Raw genomic sequence first — 24,187 nt, 5'->3', positions numbered from 1 at the left:
CAACTCACAATGTAGGGCCTCTTTCATTCAGTGATCAAAAGTGGTTTACGTTCTTTAAAATTGTTCAAACAAAAAAACTGGTGTCTCCAACGCATTCAGAAGTGTCAAAAACCCCCATTTAGGTTCTTTTTGCACCTCATTTGGCCAAAATTTGAGTAAGTTATGCATGTTACAAGTTTTTCCCAAATTTAGTGCCTAGTCATCCTACAATTCAACCTAAATCTAGCTTGAGCACATAGATGCGGAATAGATGAAGATAGCCAGAGGCTTTGATTTATATTATCAGAAATAGGATTCAAATACAAGAACTGTTCTTTTACAAAATCTCTTCCTCAGATTGACTGCTGGAGCATTTAGTAGATATGAGTTAGCCGAAGCATAACAAATCTACAGGCTACCTGGTATACCAGCAGACGGAGTCTCAAGATTAGATCAGACTCACAGACTCAAAAGACAAACTAAGAACCGACAACTTTAGGTTCACACTGGTTTCAAGAACCAATGCGCAAGCTTCTCGATTCTCCTAAAGACTTGAGCTCTTTTCATGATGTAAGCAGATCAGACTGTAAGTCCGGAGATGCAGAGCAGGAAAAGAGTTTGATTCTGACTTCCCAAAAACCTGAATGCCTCTTACTTTGAAGTTCTCATGTATTTATAGATCTTGGAGGGAACAAACATCCGTGAGTGGGCTATGTACCAACTGACAAAATCAAAAGTAAGATGCTTTGAAAGAACCAAATCCGGGAATGAGCGGACTACTCATGTTATCTCATCCCTATTCCGATACGGAAAGCCAGAGGCATATGGGGACTGGATTTACTTTATGTTTACATAAAGGAGATTCGTACAAGAGAATCCTCGAAAGACTGAAAAGATGAGATATGCACATCTCATTATTTACACAGTAGATATTCTTGATTGGGGAATCTACGTAAGACCCGTCCAACTCCATTGTCGGTTCAAAAGACTTTACAACATGGTGTAATAATCTACTTGAGGCCAGTTGTAGTACTGGAGATTCCATCGTTCAATAGGTAATTTGAAAAGTACTGGACCCATATCTCTTTCTCTGTTTCCCAAATATTCGTATCATGAGGGTTTGGTAATTCCAAGTAGCTAAGGTGCAGAAATGGATTATGTTCTGGATTTATTTGTTGATGAAAATCTTCATAGTTGGAATTATTGCTGGTATGAAGTATTCTTTCTTTGTAATGATTCATTACGAACTAGTGCACATGGCCACATCTTAGTACTCCTTGTAGGAAATCAAGATCACTCAAGTTGACAAGATCATTGATTGATTTTCTTAGGACATCTATCAGGAATGGTGTCTACGAAGTGAAGTTAGGAATCTTTAATAAGGTGAAAGAATACGGTTTTAGGATTAATGGGGATAATCCATAAATCTTCCACCAGTCCATGAACCATTCTGGAAGTGGGTCTTATTCTTCCATATCTTCGACTGCCATATTCTCATACCTAAAGGAGAACTGCACAGAATAGAACATATTAGTTACAAAATTTTGTAATCACATACCTGTGTAGAATGCCTGCTCTTGTTGTTCTTCATCAAAGTTGTCACGATCAAGAAAATTGTTGAATCTTCTAAGAGTAATATGACAATTGGTGATGCGAGAACTGTCTTCTTCATCTCTTTCTATCCTGTAGGCAATACTTCCAATGTGTCTTAGATAGTCAAGAGCCTCCAAGGCTTCTTCATTCATTTCATCTTGAAGTGGTCTGTCCATTTGTATGGTATCCCAATCCTCTGTCTAACTTCTTTGATTGGGATCCAGTTATGTTCATGATCTAACAAATTCTTCTGTAAATTGAAAGAAACCCATCGAGTTGATGTTTTAATTTCTACTTCTTCTGAATTTCTTCGAATAAAATTCAGGGATAAGGCATGCATTGAATGTTCTTCAAGAAATTCTTTGCTGAGCATGTCAGAAAAGCTATTTTTATCGCCTTTGAAAAACTCTATATCAAAAGAGTACTAGCTGAGTTGCATTATCCAGCGTACCATAGCTGCATCTTCAAACTCACACTCTTGAATAGCAAACTTCAGGGCTTGACAGTCTGTTCTTACTATAAAGTGTGTGTAAATTACAAAGTCTTTAAACTTGGAAATGCCAAGGCATACTGCTCGCAGCTCCTAGACCAATTCAACTGGTTTTTAGCCCAAAGACCAGAGGAGTATTGACAAACCTCTAGTGCCCTTTTATCTATGGGTTTTTCCTGACATAAAACTGTACCCCAGCCGGCATGGCTTGCATCTGTCATTATGATCTTTTTCCATTCTTCTCTGATAGGTGAGAGAGGCTGTATATTTCTCACTCTTTCTTTAATTCTTCGGACTCCTTCAGTGCAATCTTTATTCCAAGGAATAGGATCTTTCTGTAAACACTTATTTAGCAACTTTCTTTCCTGAGCACAATGTTTTAGGAACTTTCAAATGTAATTTAAACTGCCTAGGAATCTTTGTAATTGATTTTATCACTTATGTCATCAGGAAAATGATCAACAAAATTGAGACTCTTTGTATCACACTATAGGAACCATACTGAATATTATATCCAAGAAATTCTATCATGGTTTTAAAAAGCTTCATCTTGGACGTGGAGAGTACTATTCCCATTTCTTTTACCCTTTTATAGAAGATCTTTAGATGCTTGATATGTTCATGAATGTTATCAGAATGAATCAAAAGATCATCTATATACTTCTTCAGGAATTCATCCATACCTTCAAATGTTTCGTCCATAATTCTTTGTAAGGCGGATGGAGCATTGATCAGGCCAAATGGCATAATATTCCATTCAAAATGACCTTCAGGGACAGAGAAGGTTGTCTTCCATTTGTCTTCTTATTTGATCCCAACCTACCAAAATCCATACTTTAAATCGAACTTAGAAAAGATTTTTGATTTGAAAATCTGTGCCAGAATGCTTGATGGCTTGGGTAATGGATAAGCATCATAATCTAAAATAGAATTCAGGGGCTTATAGTTAACAACTAGTCTTGGTTTACCCCAGGCCTGTTCAGCATGATTATTTACATAAAATGCAAAGCAAGCTATAGGGCTCTTGCTTTTCCTGATTAATCCTTTTTCTAAGAGGTCCTTGATTTCTGCTTTGCATGTCTTTAGTTTCTCTTTATTCATAGCAACAACTTTAGATCTTCTGAGCTTTCCATTAAAATCTTTCTTGAGTGGCAACTCTACTTCTTGCTTCTTTATATGCCAAAATGTATTCGGATCATCAGAGCAACATTCTCTGAGTTTGGTTGTCATATCTGCAATTTCTCTGACGTATTTTCCATCGTTAAGAAGTTCTTCTGCCTTTAGAACTTCTTTCTTCACCTCCATTTTGGCTAAGAGGTGTTCCATCCTTTCAATCCTAGATATTCTATTTGGTGAATTAGGATTAATGAAAGGAAAGAAAATTTCTTTTCCATCCAAGCTAACAAAATAACCATACCTTCCTGATGCTTGATCTAGCTTGGCGCCATGCTTCTCAAATTTTTTGAAGAAGGGAGTCTGAAGGTACATGGCACAGTCTATTCCTGGGACTATTGGACAGACAAGACGAACTCCAGTGGTTTCTGTCAAAAATATATTTACATTTGCTTCATGCTTTGTAGGAATAGTTCCACTGGCAGTTATTACCTTTGGACAGTCTGTAGGCCTCCTTAGATGTGATGGAACAACTGTATCGCTGACAATGTTTAGGCGAGATCCAGTGTCCATCAAAACTTTCCAAAACTCTGTGTGATTGCCAACTTGTACCTTTAGTTTGACACAGTACATTACATCTTGGTTTACATAGTGGCAACTCAAACCCGATCTTTCTACTTCAGACTCATCATCTGAATCTTTCTTTTCAGGACCTGGTTTAGCAATATATGTCTAGTTTTCTTCTTTCTTTGAGTCTTCTGGTTTTGAATATGAAATAGAAGCTTCATTTTCATGGAGTAATTTGATAGAAAGATATGTGTGATTTTCTATGCATAGTCTTTTATTCTCTTTTACTGTTTTTCTTAGTTCTTTAATAGCCATATGCATAGCAGGCAATGTCTGTGGTAGATCTTCGCCAAATTATTCATTCTTGAATTGTCTCGTTAGCGCTTCTACTGAAAATAATGATGCAGGGGGAACATAACCTCGATTTGAAGATGACTTTGAGGTTTTCTTTGAAAGGTGACCTATTAGCATAGATCTATACATTTCTTTTAGCTGCTGATCACTTGCTGCCATCATCTGAGTGAAGAGATTTCTGCTAATCTCATCATCTTCACTTTTTATCATAGTTATCATATTGCACTTGCAAATATCAGGGTCACTACAGTCACAATCATTGCAATTTGTGCAATAGGGGTCTCTGCAGTATTCTTCTTCTTCTGAGGAAGAGTCATCTGCAAAGTTCAATTCATTCTCTGGTTCTGAATCAGAGGAGATTAGTTCATCACAACTGTTTGGGAGGTCAAAGTAATTTACTTTACCTTTCTTGTTTTTATATGCAATTTTCTTTTTAGAGAACTCTTTCCTCTTCTCAGGACATTTATTAGCAGTGTGTCCTTTCTTCTGGCAGTTGTAACAGATTACTTCTCTGGAAAACATTTCTGTTTTTCTGTATGGCTTCTATTTTTTGTGCTGAACATCTTTTTTGTGGTGAAGCGGGGAATTCTTCTTTGAAAATCTCTTTTTCTTTCTTCTCACCCCTTTAGAATTGCCAGCTTTGCCCAAATGCCATTGTTTACATAGTTGCTGATAGCCATGCGGATTCTTAGGATTGGTGGCGGCATGTGCAATCTTCATCTGAGAGCAAAGTTCAACTATGACTGCCTTAACTGCTTGACGGATAATGCCAAACTTGTAGTCGCCAATTTTCCCTGGAAGTTTTGCTACAATTGCTGCAGAAACCCAATTAGGTAGGGAGGCAACAAAAATCTCTTTCCATTTTGGTTCAAGAATCAAATCAAGAGAAAGAGTATGGAGACGATGCAGATATTCATTGAAATATTCATCAAACTGCTGCATGTTATGCAGTTTCATTGCAAGCAGAGTAATGATAGTTATATCATTGGTGATTTGTGGAAATCCAATGAAATTAACTGTAATGCCATAGATCAAACATCAAACCATATTATTTACAGGAAGTGTAGTAATCGGGTCCATATAAGTAGTCTCTGCGTTTAGAATAACTAATTGTTCCCATTGTGAAAGCAAAGTAGGCAATTTCAAAGTCTCAGCCTTAAGCCAAGAGTCTAATGAACCTTCAAAGCCAGCCATTATTCTTCTTGTAGCATTTATTGAACAAATGTCATATGCAAGATAAGTGAGATAACATACGAGCATAGAATGCAGAACAGACACGACTTTGGCTTCGGTACAATTGTCAATGTTCCAAGAATAAGTGGAACTTACTGACCAACCCTTATGATACTTAGATTTCATTAATTACGACGTCGGGAGCAGGGTTCCAGGCTGAAGTCCAGGTGGATCTAGACATAGTAGCATTGACTTGCTAGTCAATTTTTGAAGTCTCTATTTCTTCAGAAGGATTCAATGCTGAAATACCAAATTTTTCTTTATCCTGTTGAGAGAAATTGTTTATGCGGCATTCTAGCTCTTCAAGTTTAGGTGTATCATCTATCTTATTGACACTGGTGATTGCTGCATCTGTTTTTTCTTCTTCTTCATCATGACTGGATGAAGCAAAGAACTCTGAAAAACTTCCTTTGAATTCTTTAGAGTCTTCTTCTTTCTTTGAACCAAGAGCGACTTTAGAAACCAACTTTGGAAGTGGTGTAAAGAAACTTGGATTAGCAAATAAGGAGTATGGATGAGAAGAAGTTGGAGGAGGAAAGTTTATAATACTTGGAGTTTTGATTAAACTTTCCACAGAAGGAGAATAGAATAGGGCACAGTGGTAACTGGATTGGAGAACAAAGTTGCAGATTTATAGCTTTTAGTATTTGGCTTTTTCTTCAAAGTAGCTAAATCTGAAGAAACAGTTTTCACTTGTCCTTTTATCAAATCTAGATTGTTATTGACTCTAACAATCTCTCGTCCATGAGCAATTGCTACATAATGGATCTGCTTTTCTGTATTTAAAGACAGCTTGTCAAGACTCTATGCTATAGTCTGATCGTTTTCAGCCAAGGTCTTCACATGTTCATTTAGATACATAGTATTGTAATCTTGCTTTTGCAAAATTCTATCCAGATGATCTTTCATTTCATTATTTGCTTTTTCTAAATTATCAAATTTGGCTCTAGCAAATATTTCTAAGCTGGATAGAGCAAGATTAGTCCAATTGGTAGCAGCTATCATTTCTTTGGCTGGAGAATTTGGATCATCTGGATGGGAAGGAAAAAATTTATACAATTTCCCATCTTGTCCTCTAATGACCATATTTTTCCAAGGAGGAAAATCATGATCTGTCTCAAAAATATTTCCATCTAGGAGTTCCCATTTATGCTTTGCAGGGGTTCCTGATCTTATCATGTTTATCTTAAGATTAGAACAAACTTCTCTTAATAATTCTTCTCCCCTCTGTCTAATATAAACCAAAGTTCTAGGGGTGTTTGGTTTACTTATCATTTTCTGAACTTTTGGATCAAACTCTGGAATCCTTAGAGGAGAATGAATTATTACAACATTTTCAACCATTTTTTCATCAACAAAATTTTCTGGATCACTCAATCTTTTCTGCTTTGCTTGATTTCTGAAGGATTTCATCAAGCCATCTTCTACTTGATTAATTGAAGGATAATACCATTCATAGGATGATATCCACTGATTATTAATAGTCATCCAGGCTTTCCATGACTCACTATTTTGCTCATTAAATTTCTTGCGATCCTTTTTCTCTTGTATCAACATTTCTTGCATATAGAGATGCTCTTTTTCATGAGTAAAAATATCCCAATGGAACATTTTCTTTTTCCAAGGATCAGCTGGGTCATAAGGGCCAATTCCTTTAAAGATTTTCAGAAAAGAGAGGATTTCTTCATCAGACGGAATATCTACAGACTTTGGAATCTTATCTATAGGATGTCTTCTATATTCTTGAATTTGAGAAGAATGTACAAAACCTAAACCTAAAGTAGAGGTTGGGTTGACTAACTGAACAAGCATTTCTTCACAAGGGTTGAAGAATGCAACTTTAGTATAGCTCTTATCAGAACAAACTGAGTCTTCGGCTGGTATAAAATTGATCATATTGATATGAAGGTCTGGAGATGACTTTCCATGAGGGTTAGGAGGGTCATTTGGAAACTGACAATATGTCTTGGAACAATGAGGATGATCGCAAACTGAAGGTAAGGCATTCTGAGAAGAAGAAGGATTGTTGAACAGATTTTTTAAAGCTTCAAAAATAGCAGGGTCAATGACGATCTGCTGGGGATTTTATACAGAAGGAATGATATTTGAAGGATTTGTATTTACAGTAGGTATAGAAGTGACAACAGTGTCAGAAAGATTTGATCCGGGGAATCTTGTGACAACTTTGTCATCCATTTTAGTTATTACAGAATGAGCAGTATGTACTGTCTTTTTTGCAGGTTTTTTCCAGTTAGTAACCCAATCATCCGGAGGACACAGACGCTTTCTTGAAATAGAAACTGGGGCAAATGGGTTACAGGATGAATCATGTTGAATAAGAGTAACTTTTCCATCATGTTTGTTAGGAGTATGCAGAACTGCAGGAATAGTAGTATTGTAGAACCAAATACAAGTGATATAAAATATGGCTAGATTTTTGGATTTGGACTTAAAATTATCATAGCCTTGTGTTTGTATACCAAGAGTCAAACACTGTAGAATATTTACATCATCAAGTGCAACAGAAAAATATGGAAAAACATCATACTGTACAGGGCCATCGGACAAACTTGTTTCTATCCCACCTATCAAGGCTTGTGTAAAGGATGACCATCTATTATCAAAGAGGGATGAGAAAACATAGGCTTTTTGGCCTTTTTGATGGAGTGCATTCAGACCGACTCTCACCATCCCTAGATGGGCATACTGATAACCTGCCTTGCGGGCTGCTTGAATATGGTAAATTTCAAACATAGGGATTGTCATCATAGTATTGATATTTAACTCAGTCTTTATGGATTTTTCTTTAATCTTTACTTGACTGTATGCGCGGAGATTAAAAGGAGTTAATCCGCGGTAAACCTCAGAAGGAGATACAGGAGGAAGTCTCCAATAGACAGAAGGATTAGGTTCTTCTTTTTCTATGAGAGCAGAATTTGAAGGGGTTTCTTCTTCAGAACAAATGTTTAAACCACTATGCAATTCATCTTCATTTTGGATTTTTTCTAAATGCTTAGAACCAAATCTTCCCATAAAAGCAGAGGAACTAGAACTTGCAGAATCCATTTGAAAATGCAAAGAGAGATGCCCAGAAAATAATTCCAACAACACGACTATTGTTTGCTGATTTCTGTGAAGAAATTGCGGCTTTCAACTACGAACAAATCGCGACTTCCTTGAATCTATCTCTACGCCGAATGCTACGCTTCAACGCCTCTAGTGGCTCCACACGAGCTTTACACACTTTTCACGGCCTCAACGAAACTAGTGATCCACTCAGACGATATTTTACCAATAATCTTCCACTCAAACAATATCTTACCAATAGAAAATTTGAAACAACAACTCAGGCTCTGATACCATTAACACAGGACCAATAACACAGATTCGGAATAGATGAAGATAGCTAGAGGCTTTGATTTATATTATCAGAAATAGGATTCAAACGATGGAAAATCATGAAGCAGATGTAAATATCTTTTTGACAGAAACCATTGGAGTTTGTCTTGTCTGTCCAATAGTCCCAGGAATAGACTGTGCCATGTACCTTGGGACTCCCTTCTTCAAAAATTTTGAGAAGCATGGCGCCAAGCTAGATCCAGCATCAGGAAGGTATGGTTATTTTGTCAGCTTGGATGGAAAATAAATTTTCTTTCCTTTCATTAATCCTAATTCACCAAATAGAATATCTAGGATTGAAAGTATGGAACACTTCTTTATATGCCAAAATGCATTCGGATCATCAGAGCAACATTCTCTGAATTTGGTTGTGATATCTGCAATTTCTCTAGTGTATTTTCCATTGTTAAGAATTTCTTCTGCCTTTAGATCTTCTTTCTTCCACCTCCATTTTGCTAAGAGGTGTTCCATCCTTTCAATCCTAGATATTCTATTTGGTGAATTAGGATTAATAAAAGGAAAGAAAATTTATTTTCCATCCAAGCTAACAAAATAACCATATCTTCCTGATGCTCGATCTAGCTTGGTGCCATGCTTCTCAAAATTTTTGAAGAAGGGAGTCCCAAGGTACATGGCACAGTCTATTCCTGGGACTATTGGACAGACAAGACGAACTCCAGTGGTTTCTGTCAAAATATATTTACATTTGCTTCATGCTTTGTAGGAATAGTTCCACTGGCATTTATTACCTTTGGACAGTCTGTAGGCCTCCTTAGATGTGCTGGAACAACTGTATCGCTGACAATGTTTAGGTGAGATCCAGTGTCCATCAAAACTTTCCAAAAATCTGTGTGATTGCATACTTGTACCTTTAGTTTGACACAGTACATTACATCTTGGTTTACATAGTGGCAACTCAAACCCGATCTTTCTACTTCAGACTCATCACCTGAATCTTTCTTTTCAGGACCTAGTTTAGCAATATAAGTCCAGTTTTCTTCTTTCTTTGAGGCTTCTGGTTTTGAATATGAAATAAAAGCTTCATTTGCATGGAGTAATTTGACAAAAAGATCTTTGTGATTTTCTATGCATAGTATCTTATTCTCTTTTATTGTTTTTCTCAGTTCTTTAATAGCCATATGCATAGCAGGCAATGTCTGTGGTAGATCTTCTCCAAATTCTTCATTCTTGAATTGTCTCATTAGCGCTTCTACTAAAAATAATGATGCAGGGGGAACATAACCTCGATTGGAAGATGACTTTGAGGTTTTCTTTGAAAGGTGATCTGTTAGCATAGATCTGTACATTTCTTTTTTTGTTGATCACTTGCTGCCATCATCTGACCGAAGAGATTTCTGCTAATCTCATCATCTTCACTTTTTATCATACTTATCATATTGCACTTGCAAACATCAAAGTCACTACAGTCACAATCATTGCAATTTGTGCAGTAGGGGTCTCTGCAGTATTCTTCTTATTCTGAGGAAGAGTCATCTGCAAAGTTCAATTCATTCTCTGGTTCTGAATCAGAGGAGATTAGTTCATCACAACTACGTGGGAGGTCAAAGTAATTTAATTTACCTTTCTTGTTTTTATATGCAATTTTCTTTTTAGAGAACTCTTTCTTCTTCTCATGACATTTATTAGCAGTGTCCTTTCTTCTGGCAGTTGTAACAGATTAGTTCTCTGGAAACATTTTTGTTTTTCTGTATGGCTTCTGTTTTATGTGCTAAACGTCTTTTTTGTGGTGAAGCGGGGAATTCTTCTTGGAAAATCTTTTTTTCTTTCTTCTCACCCCCTTCAGAATTGCTAGCTTTGCCCAAATGCCATTGTTTACATAGTTGCTGATAGCCATGCGGCTTCTTAGGATTGGTGGCGGTGCGTGCAATATTCATCTGAGAGAAAAGTTCAACTATGACTACCTTAACTGCTTGACAGATAATGCCAAACTTGTAGTCGCCAATTTTGCTTGGAAGTTTTGCTACAATTGCTGAAGAAACCCAATTAGGCAGGGAGGAAACAAAAATCTCTTTCCATTTTAATTCAAGAATCAAATCAGGAGAAAGAGTATGGAGACGATGCAGATATTCATTGAAATATTCATCAAAGTGCTGCATGTTATGTAGTTTCATTGCAAGCAGAGTAATGACAGTTATATCATTGGTGATCTATGGAAATCCAAGGAAATTAACTGTAATGCCATAGATCAAACATCCAATCATATTATTTACAGGAAGTGTAGTAACCGGGTCCATATAAGTAGTGCCATCTGTGTTTAGAATAACTGATTGTTCCCATTGTGAAAGCAAAGTAGGCAATTTCAAAGTCTCAGCCTTAAGCCAAGAGTCTAATGTACCTTCAAAGCCAACTATTATTCTTCTTGTAGCATTTATTGGACCAATTTCATCTGCAAGATAAGTGCGATAACATAAAAGCATAGAATGCAGAACATACATGACTTCGGCTTCAGTACAGTTGTCAATGTTCCAAGAATAAGTGGAACTTGCTGACTAATCCTTATGATATTTAGATTTCATTAAATCACGACGGTCGGGAGCAGGGTTCCAGGTTGAAGTCCAGGTGGATCTAGACATAGTAGCATTGACTTGCTGGTCAATTTTTGAAGTCTCTATTTCTTCAGAAGGATTCAATGCTGAAATACCAAATTTCTCTTTATCCTGATGAGAGAAATTGTTTATGCGGCATTCTAGCTCTTCAAGTTTAGGTGTATCATCTATCTTATTCACACTGGTGATTGCTGCATCTGATTTTTCTTCTTCTTCATCATGACTGGATGAAGCAAAGAACTCTGAAAAACTTCCTTTGAATTCTTTAGAGTCTTCTTCTTTCTTTGAACCAAGAGCGACTTTAGAAACCAACTTTGGAAGTGGTGTAAAGAAACATGGATTAGCAAATAAGGAGTATGGATGAGAAGAAGTTGGAGGAGGAAAGTTTATAATACTTGGAGTTTTGATTAAAATTTCCACAGAAGGAGAATAGAATAGGGCACAGTGGTAACTGGATTGGAGAAAAAAGTTGCAGATTTATAGCTTTCAGTATTTGGCTTTTTCTTCAAAGTAGCTAAATCTGAAGAAACAATTTTCACTTGTCCTTTTATCAAATCTAGATTGTTATTGACTCTAACAATCTCTCGTCCATGAGCAATTGCTACATCATGGATCTGCTTTTCTGTCTTTAAAGACATCTTGTCAGGACTCTGTGCTATAGTCTGATCGCTTTCAGCCAAGGTCTTCACATGTTCATTTAGATACATAGTATTGTAATCTTGCTTTTGCAAAATTCTATCCAGAAGAGCTTTCATTTCATTATTTACTTTTTCTAAATTATCAAATTTGGCTCTAGCAAATATTTCTAAGCTGGATAGAGCAAGATTAGTCCAATTGGTAGCAGCTATCATTTCTTTGGCTGAAGAATTTGGATCATCTGGATGGGAAGGAAAAAGTTTATACAATTTCCCATCTTGTCCTCTAATGACCATATTTTTCCAAGGAGGAAAATCATTATCTGTCTCAAAAATATTTCCATCTAGGAGTTCCCATTTATGCTTTGCAGGGGTTCCTGATCTTATCATGTTTATCTTAAGATTAGAACAAACTTCTCTTAATAATTCTTCTCCCTTTTGTCTAATATAAACCAAATTTCTAGGGGTGTTTGGTTTACTTATCATTTTCTGAAATTTTGGATCAAACTCTGGAGCCTTAGAGGAGAAAGAATTATTATAACATTTTCAGCCATTTTTTCATCAACAAAATTTTCTGGATCACTCAATCTTTTCTACTTTGCTTGATTTCTGAAGGATTTCATCAAGGCATCTTCTACCTGATTAATTGAAGGATAATACCATTCATAGGATGATATCCACTGATTATTAATAGTCATCCAGGCTTTCCACGACTCACCATTTTTCTCATTAAATTTCTTGCGATCCTTTTTTTCTTGTATCAACATTTCTTGCATATAGAGATGCTCTTTTTCATTAGTAAAAATATCCCAATGGAACATTTTCTTTTTCCAAGGATCAGTTGGGTCATAAGGGCCAATTCCTTTAAAGATTTTCATAAAAGAGAGGATTTCTTCATCAGACGGATTCTCTACAGACTTTGGAATCTTATCTATAGGATATCTTATATATTCTGGAATTTGAGAAGAATGTACAAAACCTAAACCTGAAGTAGAGGTTGGGTTGACTGACTGAACAAGCATTTCTTCACAAGGGTTAAAGAATGCAACTTTAGTATAACTCTTATCAGAACAAACTGAGTCTTTAGCTGTTATAAAATTGATCATATTGATATGAAAGTCTTGAGATGACTTTCCATGAGGGTTAGGAGGGTCATTTGAAAACTGACAATATGTCTTGGAACAGTGAGGATGATCACAAACTGAAGGTAAGGCATTCTAAGAAGAAGAAGGATTGTTGAACAGATTTTTTAAAGCTTCAAAAATAGCAGGGTCAATGACGATCTGCTGGGGATTTTGTATAGAAGGAATGATATTTGAAGGATTTGTATTTACAGTAGGTATAGAGGTGACAATAGTGTCAGAAAGATTTGATCTGGGGAACCTTGTGACAACTTTGTCATCCATTTCAGTTATTACAGAATGAGCAGCATGTACTGTCTTTTTTGCAGGTTTTTTCCAGTTAGTAACCCAATCATCCGGAGGACACAGATGCTTCCTTGGAACAGAAACTGGGGAAAATGGGTTACAGGATGAATCATATTGAATAAGAGTAACTTTTCCATCATCATTTTCTGGAGTATGCAGAACTGCAGGAATAGTAGTATTGTAGAACCGAATACAAGTGATATAAAATATGGCTAGATTTTTGGATTTAGACTTAAAATTCTCATAGCCTTGTGTTTGTATACCAAGAGTCAAACACTGTAGAATATTTACATCATCAAGTGCAACAGAAAAATATGGAAAAACATCATATTGTACAGGGCCATCGGACAAACTTGCTTCTATCCCACCTATCAAGGCTTGTGTAAATGATGACCATCTATTATCAAAGAGGGATGAGAAAACATAGGCTTTTTTGCCTTTTCGATGGAGTGCATTTAGACCGACTCTCACCATCCCTAGATGGGCATACTGATAACCTGCCTTGCGGGCTGCTTGAATCTGGTGAATTTCAAACATAGGGATTGTCATCATAGTATTGAGATTTATCTCAGTCTTTATGGATTTTTCTTTAATCTTTATTTGACTGTATGCACGGAGATTAAAAGGAGTTAATCTGCGGCAAACCTCAGAAGGAGATACAGGAGGAAGTCTCCAATTAACAGAAGGATTAGGTTCTTCTTTTTCTATGAGAGCAGAATTTGCAGGGGTTTCTTCTTCAGAACAAATGTTTAAACCACTATGCAATTCATCTTCATTTTGGATTTTTTCTAAATGCTTAGAACCAAATCTTCCCATAAAAGCAGAGGAACTAGAACTTGCAAAATCCATTTGAAAATGCAAAGAGAGATACCCGGAAAATAATTTCAACAACACGACTATTGTTTGCTGATTTCTGTGAAGAAATTGCGGCTTTCAACTACGAACAAATCGTGGCTTTCTTGAATCTAGCTCTATTCCAAATGCTACCCTTCAACGCCTCCAGTGGCTCCACACGGGCTTTACGCACTTTTCACGGCCTCAACGAAACTAGTGATCCACTCATACGATATGTTACCAATAATCTTCCACTCAAACAATATCTTACCAATAGAAAATTTAAAACAACAACTCAGGCTCTGATACCATTAACACAGGACCAATAACACAGATGCGGAATATATGAAGATAGCCAGAGGCTTTGATTTATATTATCAGAAACAGGATTCAAATACAACAACTGTTCTTTTACAAAATCTCTTCCTCAGATTGACTGCTGGAGCATTTAGTAGATATGAGTTAGCTGAAGCGTAACAAATCTATAGGCTACCTGGCATACCAGCAGACTGAGTCTCAAGATTAGATCAGACTCATAGACTCAAAAGACAAACTAAGAACTGGCCACTTTAGGTTCACACTGATTTCGAGAACCAATGCGCAGGCTTCTCGATTCTCCTAAAGACTTGAGCTCTTTTCTAGATGCAAGCAGATCAGACTGTAAGTCCGTAGATGCAGAGCAGGAAAAGTGTTCGACTCTGACTTCCCAAAAACCTGAATGCCTCTTACTCCGAAGTTCTCATTTATTTATAGATTTTGGAGGGAACAAACATCCGTGAGTGGGCTATGTACCAACTGACAAAATCAAAAGCAAGATGCTTTGAAAGAACCAAATCCGAGCATGAGCGGACTACTCATGTTATCTCATCCATATTCCGATACGGAAAGCCAGAGGCATATGGGGACCGGATTTACTTTATGTTTACACAGAGGAGATTCGTACAAGAGAATCCTCGAAACACTGAAAAGATGAGATATGCACATCTCATTATTTACACAGTAGATATTCTTGATCGGGGAATCTACATAAGACCTGTCCAACTCCATTGTCGGTTGAAAAGACTTCACAAGATGGTGTAATAATCTACTTGAGGCCAGCTGTAGTACTAGAGATTCCATCGTTCAATCAGGTAATTTGAAAAGTACTTGACCCATATCTCTTTCTCTGTTTCCCAAACATTCGTATCATGATGGTTTGGTAATTCCAAGTAGCTAAGGTGCAGAAATGGATTGTGTTATGGATTTATTTGCCGATGAAAATCTTCATAGTTGGAATTATTGCTGGTACGAAATATTCTTTCTTTGTAATGATTCATTACGAACCAGCGCACATGGCCACATCTTCGTACTCGTTGTAGGAAATCAAGATCACTCAAGTTGACAAGATCATTGATTGATTTTCTTAGGACATCTGTCAAGAATGGTGTCTGCGAAGTGAAGTTATGAATCTTTAATAAGGTGAAAGAATATGGTTTTAGGATTAATGGGGATAATCCATAGATATTCCACCAGTCCATGAACCATTCTGGAAGTGGGTCGTTCTTCTTCCATATCTTCGACTGCCATATGCTCATACCAAAAAGAGAACTGCACAGAATAGAATAGATTAGTTACAAAATTTTGTAATTCCATACCTGTGTAGAATGCCTGCTCTTGTCGTTCTTCATCAAAGTTGTCACGATCAAGAAAATTGTTGAATCTTCTAAGAGTAATATGACAACTGGTGATGCGAGAACTGTCTTCTTCATCTCTTTCTATCCTGTAGGCAATACTTCCAATGTGTCTTAGATAGTCAAGAGCCTCCAAGGCTTCTTCATTCATTTCATCTTGAGGTGGATTTGTCCATTTGTATGGTATCCCAATCCTCTGTCTGACTTCTTTGATTGGGATCCAGTTATGCTCATGATCTGACAAATTCTTCTGTAAATTGAAAGAAACCCATCCGGTTGATGTTTCAATTTCTACTTCTTCTGAATTTATTTGGATAAAATTCAGGGATAAGGCATGCATTGAATGTTCTTCAAGAAATTCTCTACTGAGCATGTCAGCAAAGCTATTTTTATCACCTTTGACAAACTCGATATCAAAACAGTATTGGCTGAGTTGCATTACACAGCGCACCATAGCTGCATCTTCAAACTCACACTTCTGAATAGCAAACTTTAGGGCTTGACAGTCTGTTCTTACTATAAAGTGTGTGTAAATGACAAAGTCTTTAAACTTGGAAATGCCAAGGCATACTTCTCGCACCTCCTTCTTAAGGCTAGACCAGTTCAACTGGTTTTTAGCCCAAAGACCAGAGGAGTATTGACAAACCTCTACTGCCCTCTTATCTGTGTGGTTTTCCTGACATAAAACGGCACCCCAACCGGCATGGCTTGCATCTGCCATTATGATCTTTTTCCATTCTTGTCTGATAGGTGATAAAGGTTGTATATTTCTCACTCTTTCTTTAATTCTTCGGACTGCTTCAGTGCAATCTTTATTCCAAGGAATAGGATCTTTCTGTAAACGCTTATTTAGCAACTTTCTTTCCTGAGCACAATGTTTTAGGAACTTTGAAATGTAATTTAAACTGCCTAGGAATCTCTGTAACTGATTTTTATTAGTTATCTCATCAAGAAAATGATCAACAAAATTGAGACTCCTTTGTATCACACTATAGGAACCATACTGAATATTATATCCAAGAAAGTCTATCATGGTTTTAAAAAGCTTCATCCTGGACGTGGAGAGTACTATTCCCATTTCTTTTACCCTATTATTGAAGATCTTTAGATTCTTGATATGTTCAGGAATGTTGTCAGAATGAATCAAAAGATCATCTATATACTTCTTTAGGAATTCATCCATACCTTCGAATGTTTCGTCCATAATTCTTTGTAAGGCGGATGGAGCATTGATCATGCCAAATGGCATAATATTCCATTCAAAATGACCTTCAGGAACAGAGAAGGTTGTCTTCCATTTTTCTTCTTCTTTGATCCCAACCTGACAGAATCCAGACTTTAAATCGAACTTAGAAGAGATTTTTGATTTGGAAATCTGTGGCAGAATGCTTGATGGCTTGGGTAATGGATAAGCATCATAATCTAAAATAGAATTCAGGGGCTTATGGTTAACAACTAGTCTCGGTTTACCCTGGGCCTGTTCAACATGATTATTTACATAAAATGCAAAGCAAGCTATACCGCTCTTGCTTTTCCTGATTAATCCCTTTTCTAAGAGGTCTTTGATTTCTACTTTGCATATCTTTAGTTGCTCTTTATTCATAGCAACAGCTTTAGATCTTCTGAGCTTGCCATTAAAATATTTCTTGAGTGGAAACTCTACTTCTTGCTTCTTTATATGCCAAAATGCATTCGGATCATCAAAGCAACATTCTCTGAATTTGGCTGTGATATCTGTAATTTCTCTGGCGTATTTTCCATTGTTAAGAAGTTCTTCTGCCTTTAGAACTTCCTTCTTCACCTCCATTTTGGCTAAGAGGTGTTCCATCCTTTCAATCCTAGATATTCTATTTGGTGAATTAGGATTAATAAAAGGAAAGAAAATTTCTTTTCCATCCAAGCTAACAAAATAACCATACCTTCCTGATGCTCGATCTAGCTTGGTGCCATGCTTCTCAAAATTTTTGAAGAAGGGAGTCCCAAGGTACATGGCACAGTATATTCCTGGGACTATTGGACAGAAAAGATGAACTCCAGTGGTTTCTGTCAAAAAGATATTTACATCTGCTTCATGCTTTGTAGGAATAGTTCCATTGGCAGTTATTACCTTTGGACAGTCTGTAGGCCTCCTTAGATGTGCTGGAACAACTGTATCGCTGACAATGTTTAGGCAAGATCCAGTGTCCATCAAAGCTTTCCAAAACTCTATGATTGCCAACTTGTACCTTTAGTTTGACACAGTAAATTACATCTTGGTTTACATAGTGGCAACTCAAACCCGATCTTTCTACTTCAGACTCATCATCTGAATCTTTCTTTTCAAGACCTAGTTTAGCAATATAAGTCCAGTTCTCTTCTTTCTTTGAGGCTTTTGGTTTTGAATATGAAATAGAAGCTTCATTTGCATGGAGTAATTTGACAGAAAGATCTATGTGATTTTCTATGCATAGTCTTTTATTCTCTCTTACTGTTTTTCTTAGTTCTTTAATAGCCATATGTATAGAAGGCAATGTCTGTGGTAGATCTTTGCCAAATTCTTCATTCTTGAATTGTCTCGTTAGCGCTCCTACTAAAAATAATGATGCAAGGGGAAGATAACCTCAATTTGAAGATGACTTTGAGGTTTTCTTTGAAAGGTGATCTGTTAGCATAGATCTGTACATTTCTTTTAGCTGTTGATCACTTGCTGCCATCATCTAAGTGAAGAGATTTCTGCTAATCTCATCATCTTCACTTTTTATCATACTTATCATACTGCACTTGCAAACATCAGGGTCATTATAGTCACAATTATTGAAATTTGTGCAATAGGGGTCTCTGCAGTATTCTTCTTCTTCTGAGGAAGAGTCATCTACAAAGTTCAATTCATTCTCTGATTCTGAATCAGAGGAGATTAGTTCATCACAACGGCTTGGGAGGTCAAAGTAATTTACTTTACCTTCCTTGTTTTTATATGCAATTTTCTTTTTAGAGAACTCTTTCCTCTTCTCAGGACATTTATTAGCAGTGTGTCCTTTCTTCTGGAAGTTGTAACAGATTACTTCTCTGGGAAACATTTCTGTTTTTCTGTATGGCTTCTGTTTTCTGTGTTGAACGTCTTTTTTGTGGTGAAGCGATGAATTCTTCTTGGAAAATCTCTTTTTCTTTCTTCTCACCCCTTCAGAATTGCCAGCTTTGCCCAAATGCCATTGTTTACATAGTTTCTGATAGCCATGCGGCTTCTTAGGATTTGTGGTGGCGCGTGCAATCTTCATCTGAGAGCAAAGTTCAACTATGACTGCCTTAACTGCTTGACGGATAATGCCAAACTTGTAGTCGCCAATTTTGCCTGGAAGTTTTGCTACAATTGCTAAAGAAACCCAATTAGGCAAGGAGGCAACAAAAATCTCTTTCCATTTTGGTTCAAGAATCAAATCAGGAGAAAGAGTATGGAGACGATGCAAATATTCATTGAAATATTCATCAAACTGCTGCATGTTATGCAGTTTCATTGCAAGAAGAGTAATGACAGTTATATCATTGGTGATCTGTGGAAATCCAATGAAATTAACTGTAATGTCATAGATCAAACATCAAACCATATTATTTACAGGAAGTGTAGTAATCGGGTCCATATAAGTAGTGCCATCTGCGTTTAGAATAACTAATTGTTCCCATTGTGAAAGCAGAGTAGGCAATTTCAAAGTCTCAGCCTTAAGCCAAGAGTCTAATGTACCTTCAAAGCCAGCTATTATTCTTCTTGTATCATTTATTGGACGAATGTCATCTCTAAGATAAGTGCGATAACGTACAAGCATAGAATGCAGAACAGACATGACTTCGGCTTCGGTACAGTTGTCAATGTTCCAAGAATAAGTGGAACTTGCTGACCAATCCTTATGATATTAGATTTCATTAAATCACGACGGTCAGGAGCAGGGTTCTAGGTTGAAGTCTAGGTGGATCTAGATGTAGTAGCATTGACTTGCTAGTCAATTTCCAAAGTCTCTATTTCTTCAAAAGGATTCAATGCTGAAATACCAACTTTTTCTTTATCCTACTGGGAGAAATTGTTTATGCAGCTTTCTAGCTCTTCAAGTTTAGGTGTTTCATCTATCTATATTGACCCTAGTGATTGCTGCATTTGATTTTTCTTCTTCACCATCATGACTGGATGAAGCAAAGAACTCTGAAAAACTTCCTTTGAATTCTTTAGAGTCTTCTTCTTTTCTTTGAACCAAGAGCGACTTTAGAAACTGACCTTGCAAGTGGTGTAAAGAAACTTGGATTAGCAAATAAAGAGTATGGATGAGAAGAAGTTGGACGGAAGTTTATAATACTTGGAGTTTTGATTAAACTTTCCACAGAAGGAGAAATAGAATAGGGCACAGTGGTAACTGGATTGGAGAACAAAGTTGCAGATTTATAGCTTTCAGTATTTGGCTTTTTCTTTAAAGTAGCTAAATCTGAAGAAACAGTTTTCACTTGTCCTTTTATCAAATCTAGATTGTTATTGACTCTAACAATCTCTCGTCCATGAGCAATTGCTACATCATGGATCTGCTTTTCTGTCTTTAAAGACAGCTTATCAAGACTCTGTGCTATAGTCTGATCATTTTCAGCCAAGGTCTTCACATGTTCATTTAGATACATAGTATTGTAATCTTGCTTTTGCAAAATTCTATCCAGAAGAGCTTTCATTTCATTATTTTCTTTTTCTAAATTATCAAATTTAGCTCTAGCAAATCTTTCTAAGCTGGACAGAGCAAGATTAGTCCAATTGGTAGCGGCTATCATTTCTTTGGCTGAAGAATTTGGATCATCTGGATGGGAAGGCAAAAGTTTATACAATTTCCCATCTTGTCCTCTAATGACCATATTTTTCCAAGGAGGAAAATCATTATCTATCTCAAAAATATTTCCATCTAGGAGTTCCCATTTATGCTTTGCAGGGGTTCCTGATCTTATCATGTTTATCTTAAGATTAGAACAAACTTCTCTTAATAATTCTTCTCCCTTCTATCTAATATAAACCAAATTTCTAGGGGTGCTTGGTTTACTTATCATTTTCTGAACTTTTGGATCAAACTCTGGAATCGTTAGAGGAGAAGGAATTATTACAACATTTTCAACCATTTTTTCATCAACAAAATTTTCTGGATCACTCAATCTTTTCTGCTTTGCTTGATTTCTGAAGGATTTCATCAAGGCATCTTCTACCTAATTAATTGAAGGATAATACCATTCATAGAATGATATCCACTGATTATTAATAGTCTTCGAGGCTTTCCATGACTCACTATTTTTCTCATTAAATTTCCTGCGATCCTTTTTCTCTTGTAGCGACATTTCTTGCATATAGAGATGCTCTTTTTCATGAGTAAAAATATCCCAATGGAACATTTTCTTTTTCCAAGGATCAGCTAGGTCATAAGGGCCAATTCCTTTAAAGATTTTCAGAAAAGAGAGGATTTCTTCATCAGACGGAATCTCTACAGACTTTGGAATCTTATCTATAGGATGTCTTCTATATTCTAGAATTTGAGAAGAATGTACAAAACCTAAACCTGAAGTAGAGGTTGGGATGACTGACTGGACAAGCATATCTTCACAAGGGTTGAAGAATGCAGCTTTAGTATAACTCTTATCAGAACAAACTGAGTCTTCAGCTGGTATAAACTTGATCATATTGATATGAAAGTCTTGAGATGACTTTCCATGAGGGTTAGGAGGGTCATTTGAAAACTGACAATATGCCTTGGAACAGTGAGGATGATCGCAAACTGAAGATAAGGCATTCTGAGAAGAAGAAGGATTGCTGAACAGATTTTTTAAAGCTTCAAAAACAGCAGGGTCAATGACAATCTGCTGGGGATTTAGATTTGTATTTACAGTAGGTATAGAAGTGACAACAGTGTCAGAAATATTTGATCTAGGGAATCTTGTGATAACTTTGTCATACATTTCGGTTATTACAGATTGAGCAGCATGTACTATCTTTTTTGCAGGTTTTTCTAGTTAGTAACCCCAAAAACTGGAACCAGCACAAAAATATCGCCTACAATCCTGCTTGATGGGTGAAATTGTAGGAATGTGAATGCATTGGAGGGTGAGATTCCATAACCAAACTTCATGCCCCTTTGGTTTATCATTCCCTTGGTCATATTAGGTTCTGGTGACATGGGGCTGGACCCCTAGGGGCTGACACCCTTACTCCGTGCGCTCCTGTTTCTATGGCCCGTCATGTGGCCTTGGGGCTGGTCCCCTCTACATTTTCTCATGCCCTATGTTATGGGGTGCCATGTGACCCCGAGGCTAGCCCCTTAGGGATGGTCCATTTACTTTTTTGCCTCTAGTCGTGCGCTTGGATCCGATGGGTTGTAGTTGGGATTTTGTGGTCATGGGTTAGGCTAAGGTCTAGCCATTTGGCCCCTTTGCCTGCGGTCTCGTGGGTGCTAGGGTGGCTAGGAACTAGGTTTTAGCCTGACCCCCTCCCACAATTGCGCACTATTGAAACCTTAAATAACACCCCTTTGCCAATAAGGTTAAGAAACATAATGTGGCGCATTGGTGTGGGTATGTTGTTGTTCGTTGGAGGTCAGTGTTTCGAATCCCATGGAGGTGCGATCTGGTGATACACAAATTTTTTCCAAACAAGATGAGGCCACATGGCAGCCACCCATTGGCCCACGTGGCTCTCCCTCATTTGTCCAACACAACAACCGATGAACCAATAAAAACCACCATACACAAGCCAATAAAAATGATACGAGTATCATTCAATAACTGGCACAAATAAATACACAGTAAGCGAAAGAAAATGCCCACTTAGCGTACGGACTGTTCACTACGTGTACTTGCAAACCAAATTCCTAAAATTTTAGTCATTTGCCAATTCGATCAGAACATGATATCGAGAGCATATGATATCAGTTTTGATTGAAATGATTTGCATTGGATTTACATTTTCGAAGTCTATCGAATCATACAGTTTTCGATAATTTTTTAGCACTTTTAATTTTAAGAACTAAACTGGTCCCCTGGATGACTCCTCCCCATTGCAAGCTTTTGGACCTCTAAAAGCTCATTTTTAGTCAGCAATTAGATGAGGGTACAATTCCCTCGCCCTTCCAACCTCAACCCATTTTGTTTTGTTTTTTTTGTCGCTTTGAGCTCTTCATGAATGTACTTCACTGTTGAAGTCTTTGTCTTTCTATTAAAGATATGACCTTGCTACAGTTCTTCAAGATGTTTAGATGAGAAAACTTCTGCTAAAGAAGTCTAAGCATTCTCTCCTCAAACTTCAATCAAAGGAAACTTATTAAATTTCAAATTCACTTCACCTTGAAAGCTATGGACATAACGATGCTTAGCATGTCTAGCCTTGTTTTTGGCTCAATTCTTTACCAAATTTGATTGCCATCGCCATGCATTATCCCTCTTCAAAGCCAATCCATTATGAAACCCACAAGAAGATATTTTCAGACGAATGTCCCCTTTTTCAAATAGTCTTTTCATTTTCTTTTTGACCTTTTCATGCTTTAACATTGGCATCTTGTTCACACCAATGTTCAACAATGAAGCATCCTGCTACAATTTCACTTCCTTTTGTTTACCTCTTTTTGGAGGCAACTTGTTAGACTCCAAAAACACATTATCACATGAATTAGAAACCTTAATGAAACCAGCTTAATGAAATCAGATTTCTAACTTGATTCATATCGTTGAAAGGGTTTAGGTTCATCAACATATTTTTCGTTGAACATTACTAATGTAAAAATTTGATTAGCGTTAACAATCCTCTTCATTTTTCCAACATTCATAAGAGATAAACTCAATTTCTTGTTATGCGCTTTAACAATGTACTCAATCCCGTTTTTGAAAAAATGACGTGTTCTCATGGCGATGAAAAATATCTCTCCTATCATAAATATATGGACTTCGCAAAACAATACCACATATATCAAGCGGAACTACATCAATTTCAACCTCATCAAGAAATTTTGTTGTGATTGGAAATCTAAGTATGTATTTCTTTGTGACTTGCAATTTTGCATTCTCACACACCAAAACTAAAGGATAAGGTTTAGGATAAGGAATGGTTTTTAAATTCAACTTCTTGACAATGTCTTGTGAGATAAAATTTTCTGGTGAACCACTATCAAATAGTGTATCTATCTTGGTATGTTTGGAAATGGCTCTAATGTGGAAAAACTATATTCTCATTTTCTCATATTGAGTATCATTGAGACAATTTGAATAACTAGTACTTGCAATATCCGTACCTTCCAAACCCATGGCTGTGATATTTGTTTCATCCATGAAATCATAACATAAATCTTGTTAT

This window comes from Pinus tabuliformis, chromosome 3_1 (genome assembly GCF_031772625.1).
Source record: "Pinus tabuliformis cultivar Carrire ecotype Pingquan chromosome 3_1, CPIR1, whole genome shotgun sequence".
NCBI lineage: Eukaryota > Viridiplantae > Streptophyta > Pinopsida > Pinales > Pinaceae > Pinus > Pinus tabuliformis.
The sequence above is the reverse complement of the archived record's forward strand: the minus strand, read 5'-3'. Positions refer to the sequence as shown.